The sequence below is a fragment of the Nomia melanderi genome, chromosome 1 (genome assembly GCF_051020985.1).
Source record: "Nomia melanderi isolate GNS246 chromosome 1, iyNomMela1, whole genome shotgun sequence".
In the NCBI taxonomy this organism is placed as follows: domain Eukaryota; kingdom Metazoa; phylum Arthropoda; class Insecta; order Hymenoptera; family Halictidae; genus Nomia; species Nomia melanderi.
This window is the reverse complement of record NC_134999.1, coordinates 9922716-9929104: the sequence shown is the minus strand read 5'-3', so window position 1 is coordinate 9929104 and position 6389 is coordinate 9922716.

Below are 6389 nucleotides of genomic sequence, written 5' to 3'. Positions count from 1 at the left end.
ATAGCGTTACGTATTTTGAAACATTTCGGGAAGTGCATGGCGTGGGAATATAGTTTTTGGTTTAGGTGATTCTAGGTTATGCATCTAGAGACGTCGAAAATGAAGAAAGGAAATTGATCGTTTAAATAGTACATTGCCCGTTAGTTGACCAAATATCAATTTATTTTTATGTAAACCTAGGTGTGCGAAATATGAACAATATTAAAAATTTACTCAATTAGAAGATAACTTTAAAGACTCAGTCATTAATGACAACAGAACTTAATACTAAAACTACTGAGCAATGAGAATGATCTATCTCCTATTTTTTATAAAAATTAAAAGGTGTCCCAGTCCCGTAACTGTGCAAATAGGCGAATTTAAATGAAAATCTTTCGCAAGAATGTTTTCATAATTTAAATATTTGCAAAATGAAAATTTTTGAGTGGATCAATTTGACTCGTCCCGTAGTTTTAGTGCTCAGAATTACGCTTATAAAGTCTTATTTCTTTCAATAATAATTATTCAAGAACAATCGTAGCTCTTCTTTCAGCTCATACCGAAAAGAATACTAAAAGCAAACATACATATTCCAAAACCTTTCTTGATAACTTTGTTGTCCAAGGTTACGACCTACAGAGATATCAAACGGCAAAGAAGGCGAAACACAGAAAACAGTGGGAGGGAGCAAAGAAGATAGGGGGTGGGCGGATTATTTGCATTTTAATTTGCATATTAAAACACAACTCGTCGATCAGCCGAGCGGGGCCGCGAAATATAATAGCCTGGGCTCCGCGGCCGTCGCATTAACGTTGTAAAGGTGAGTTACACGACCACAAGGCAACCCGACGGCCATGAAATCGTTCACGCATGCCGATCTTGAAATATGCACCCATGGACCAAGATTACCGGGGCCCGATAGCGCCGTTGTTTCGATCGGCACACGGAGTACACGCACCCGTTCCCGCGGATTCACTATTTGCACTAGAACAGGGGTGTCCAACCTTTTAGCTTCCCTAGGCCTTACTGGATAGAAGACGGGTTGTTGTGAGCCGCACATAAATTAACACATCGTTGATTGGTCACGAGTTAATTCATGTTTGCACTTGCATTAGTCATTTCAATTTTTGAAACACAGGGCAACATAGAATATTACAAACCAAAATATTCAAAAAGTCATATAAAAGATGTGTCCAAAGTTTCATTTCAATTCGTTATGTACAAGTCAACAATAGCATGCTTAACTTGTACTTGTAGTATTGTTTGCCCCTTGTCTTATGATTTTTTTCGCAATTAAGCTTAATGAAACTAGTTTAGTGTTAATACTTTATTAGAAAAGAAAAGAATTTGATGCATGTTCTATGCCTACGTTTGCTCTGAAGATTAACGATTGACAATGAAAAAGTAATATTTCATTTATATCGAAAAACAAGTAAATACCATTTAAATTCATCGAATTCTGTTGAAAATTTTTATCATGAGTTCAACACGATGTTATAGGATAAATTTATAAACTAATGATTTTTTTTACCGTACGTTGAGCAAGCCTGAGAGAAACTAGAATTATATAGTATCTTTAACCAAGTATGTGAGATACTCGAGTACTCATGAGATACGGGGAAAGCAAAATTATTTGGGTATTTCATAAGATATCCGAGTACCCTTAAGTCTCATTAGATAATTGAGGTTAGAGTTGGTTGAAAGTGAATGGGCCGATTGCCAGTAAATGTAGACTTGTTAGTATATCTGTATAAAAATGAAAAGATTTAATTAAATATAACTGCTTCGTTTTTTGTTGCTTATTGTTATTCAGACTTCTTGCAGGGCTGTTTTATAGCAATCGGCACATCGTTGCTAGACCTATACAGTGTTTTTCATTTTTTACTTTTTGTATAGAAATCGCGGAAACTTTCGAATAATTTAATCAGTTTCTAGACTTTGTTTCAATTTCTAGAATTTGCACAACGGAGATAAGCAGTTGTTAGATATTGTTCTTGAATATGGAAAGTAGAATTCTCGTTAACTAGAAACGTGATAGTACTCTTGAAACTAGTATCTATCTAGAATCCTTAAGAAAATAAGCTATCGTGAAATGTTCTTGGGTTAATTAAAGATTATATAATTATAACAAATACTACAATTACTGGTATTAATAACTGATGATAATTAATATTATTAATAACATTTCACAAAATCCATTTTTTCTTCAAGACTCAGAAATAAAGGTTAATGGATAGCCTCAACTATCTCATATATGTGGATAATTTTTACACAACACGTTGACTGCTAGAGAATCACCGAATTGCTAAAATAAGAAGATCGATATAAAAAAAAACATTTAGCAACGTAAACACCTAGATAACAATGTAACCCATCAGCCGCGATATCAAATTATTAATAACTATTTTCAATGCCACTTACTTTTAATATTATATTTTAATTACATAAAAACAAATGTAATTAAAAAGATAATAATGTTTAATATCATTTTAATATTATAACGGGTAATATAAGAATTGTAAATTTTGATGCTTTTATGAGGAATTATGCACGCAACACGAAATCATATATAAAATATTCAAAGCACAATGATTTTTATAATGTTGTGGCGGCCGAAAAGCTGCCTTACGCCACTGGATTTCCTCGCTATTCTTTTCCCGTTAACGCTGTCCTTCCGCGCGAGTCTGTTTCGTGTCATCGCACATTTGGCGACCAGACCCGCGCGGGCCCTCGAATTTTCCGAAGGTTTCCCAGGCCTCGCACGGAACTGCCCAGTTCGAGGGGCAGGCCCTTGCAGGTCTGGAAACTTTCACCGTTCTTACGACACTCTTGTTTACTTGTCTGTTCACCATCACCCTTCTTCTTCTTCTCTGTCTTTTGGATCTTTTCTCTCTTCCTCGTTTTTCTTCTCTGTCTTTTGAATCGTTTCTCTCTTTCTCGTTTTTCTCCTACTCTCCTATCTGTCTGTCCTTCTTTAGAGGAATATATATTTTCCGGGGAGAGTTTAGGAGCTCTCACTTTTTCTTCACCCGCGTTCGTCGTCACCAGGAACCTCCGCGACACCGACCTCTGGCAAACTGTGTTGAGGGCCGTACTTCACCAATCGTCTTCGGTTTAACTCCGCCGAACCCTCCACAATGTTTTCTAAGAAAAACTGTTTTCCATCCTAATTTACTTTTTTTAATTGTGTTCTTACAAATTCAAACGTGCATAAAGATTCGCAGTCCCGTAATATTATTTAAAACGCTAGAAATTTCCGTGACAGTCAACGTATTACCCGAGTACCCGACGGGTAACTCGGGTACCCGAGTATTTCATAAGTAACAGCTCTAATTTGCACGGATATCCCGGCTGCGATCGTGAACGAGTGAGTGAAAACTGACCAGGGAACGATGACGCAGCCTCAGGTTCGCCGGCCGGCTGATTTCCGCGCCATTTTCCGAGATTAACAGTTTCCGGCCCCGTTGATTCCTTCGTTTATCCGTTGAATCGCGGATCACCGGGTCGCGACAGGAAATATTACCTGCGTTGAAAAGGCAAGGGATACATTGGCCGAACGCGCATCACTGGAATATAGGGCTTAACGCGGGAAATTTATCGGAGCTTGGAACTTTAACCGGAAATGAAATCAAAGATATACTAAACAGGGAAAAATCTTTCTCCGTTGATACTGTCGATTTCTTCTATAATACACTGCGTCGGATATTATCGCGATTGGAAATATCGGTAGACCGGAAGTAATTATTTCACATGTCTTGAAAATTGGAAAATCTGAATAAAATGTGGCAGAAAAATTTTACTGGAGTAATTAAGTTGGAAACTGACCTATGACTTTTATGTGGTTTTATTTTGATTATGTTTTGAAGCGAAGTTCTACAATAATGATTTATTTATGTAATAACATTATATAAACAAATGATGCAATAACTTTTAGAAAGGTAACTGTAATGAAAGGAATCGTTAAAAAATTATGCGAAAGTGTATGGTAATATTGTATGAATTTTATGAATCTTGATAATAACAAATTTCAAATAAAAATATTTCGATTTGCAAAATAACGTTATAAAGAAAGAGACTCATTTTAATTTTACTTCAGGATTGATTTAATTTTTATAAATGCTAACGATGATAAAGCGTTCTACGATGGAGGAGATAAATTACACGTAATCGTTCTTAATAGCATCTAAATCACGAATTAATCACCGAAAACCAATATCACGCATACCACATTGTTCAGAGCTGCAGTGGCCGGCGTTCCATCGGAATCGTCAAGGAAAACACCTTTGCATCCCCTTTAGTTCTCCGTTATTATCGTTATTTCGAGCCATTAATATTAATGGACGTAAACGTGTATCGCTGCGCCGGCGATGGGAATAGCCAGACAGAGAAAACGCGTAGAGGGACCCGTGGCCATAATTGAATAGACGCAGCTGTGCGTACTACGTGTCGGTAAAACATTAATGACCTATAGCCGCTGACGATCGTTTCGCGTTATTATTCCTCAAAGTCAGAGCCAGCCGGCGCGTTTATCTCAGCATTTTCAATTCTCTTGATCGCGTACGAGCACTGTCGGTACACGAGCTTGGGGTTAGAAGCGTAATGACTACGGGGGACTTGCTCGTTCGAAAAACGGGACTGGCGACGATTTTTAACGGGATGATCGTAATTGTTATCATTAGACTGCGGTTATCATTAGCCTTCTTACGCAAATTTATTATTGTTGTAAATCATTGTACTTTGGATATTTCGTATTTTTTCCTGTAGTGCGTGTATTTCTGTACATTTTGCACTTTCAAATTTTCTGCAAATGTATACGGATCTGCTGGCTGGTTATCATTGAGCGGGTCGCGGTAAATTGGTTATTTATATAGATGCGACTGTTGCCTGTTATATTTCGTATGTGCCGTTTCGTTTCGTGACAGAGCTTATACAAACTTGTTTAAAATTTCAAATTTCAAAATTCCAAAGTTCCGAAGTTCCGAAGTTCCAAACTTAAAAATTTACAAACTTACAAACTTACAAACTTACGAACTTACGAACTTGTAAATTTGCAAGTTTTTAATGTTCCAAAGTTTAGAGTTTCGAATTTCAAATTTCAAAAATTCAAATTCCGTACTACAATTTTGAAATATAGAAACAGGTTTTATGTACTTTTATAGTTACACTTTTTTTTTGAAATTTTATGAATATGTTTGGGGGTTGTTCTTGACAGTATATGGTATAATAATAATTAGTTTATAGATAAAGTTCGAGTCAATAATAGTGTGAACTGGCAATTAAAACAATTGATGAACGTTGGAAAGCAAACAAAGCGAACGTCTGTGAAATATTACAATAAAACTTCAAAAGTGTCCCTACAAAGTAGTTCATATTGCATTTCAAGATATTCAGATAATAATCTTTTTCCAATAAAATTAAAAACTTTCTATTTCTTTTACAATAGATTTATACATCACCAATAGTAATATTTGTTTCAATGAATTTTTGTATACCCTTATAGAAAACAGAATAATGTTTGAATCGATGTTACAATCAAATATAAACCACATATTTAAATTGTAGGAACCAGCGACTACCTCGACAGTTTCGAAACTTCAAGAAACCAAGAAAACAAGTCAAACAAATTCCAAAACAAATATTTCCCTATGTTCCATCATCCCGAAGTCGCAGACTTGGCCCAGTTGCGCGGCAACACCCAGTATATATTAAGCACGCATAAAATCCTCAGATTAATAGTGACCAATAAGAAGCAGAACGATGGCGAATTGCGAAAGACCGGAAACGTTCAGATAATCCCGCACAATTTAACAAAATAACTTCATAATTCCAGCCGCAATGAATAATATTATTATCATTACAGAAAATTATTCCTCCGCGGCCGAGACCGCGCCGTAAAAACATATTCCGTATAACGTTCCGCCGTGAAACAACCGCAAACTTCATAATTCCCATTACAATTAAAAATATTATTATCTCCTCTAGAGATGATTTCCCCCTGCGCGCAGCGAGACAGGGAGAAAAAGAGGCAGAGAAAGAAAGACAGAGAGGGGGAAAGAACCTAACCTATAAAAACGCTGCGCGTCGTTTTCGCCGCGGAACAACTCCATTCGCGTAACGCGCGCGCAAAACCAGAGGAATGTTTCCATAGACGATCCGAGACCAGAGTGGAAGACACGAAAACCATCGAGAAGATTATGCCTCTCAGGGATTTTTGAGCGTGACAGGATCCTGCTCTCCCTGAACCGTCTGCGACCCTCTTCCCGTACGTCCTTCCCCACCTCTCGCCGTCCGCCGACACAACTTTTCTCTTTTCTTTCGTTTTTTCGCCTGCCGTAATCCCGGTTGCGTCGTGACGCGCGGGCTTTCCAGTTTCTTCGAAGCGTTTTCGATGCGCGTAATCACACGTTTTA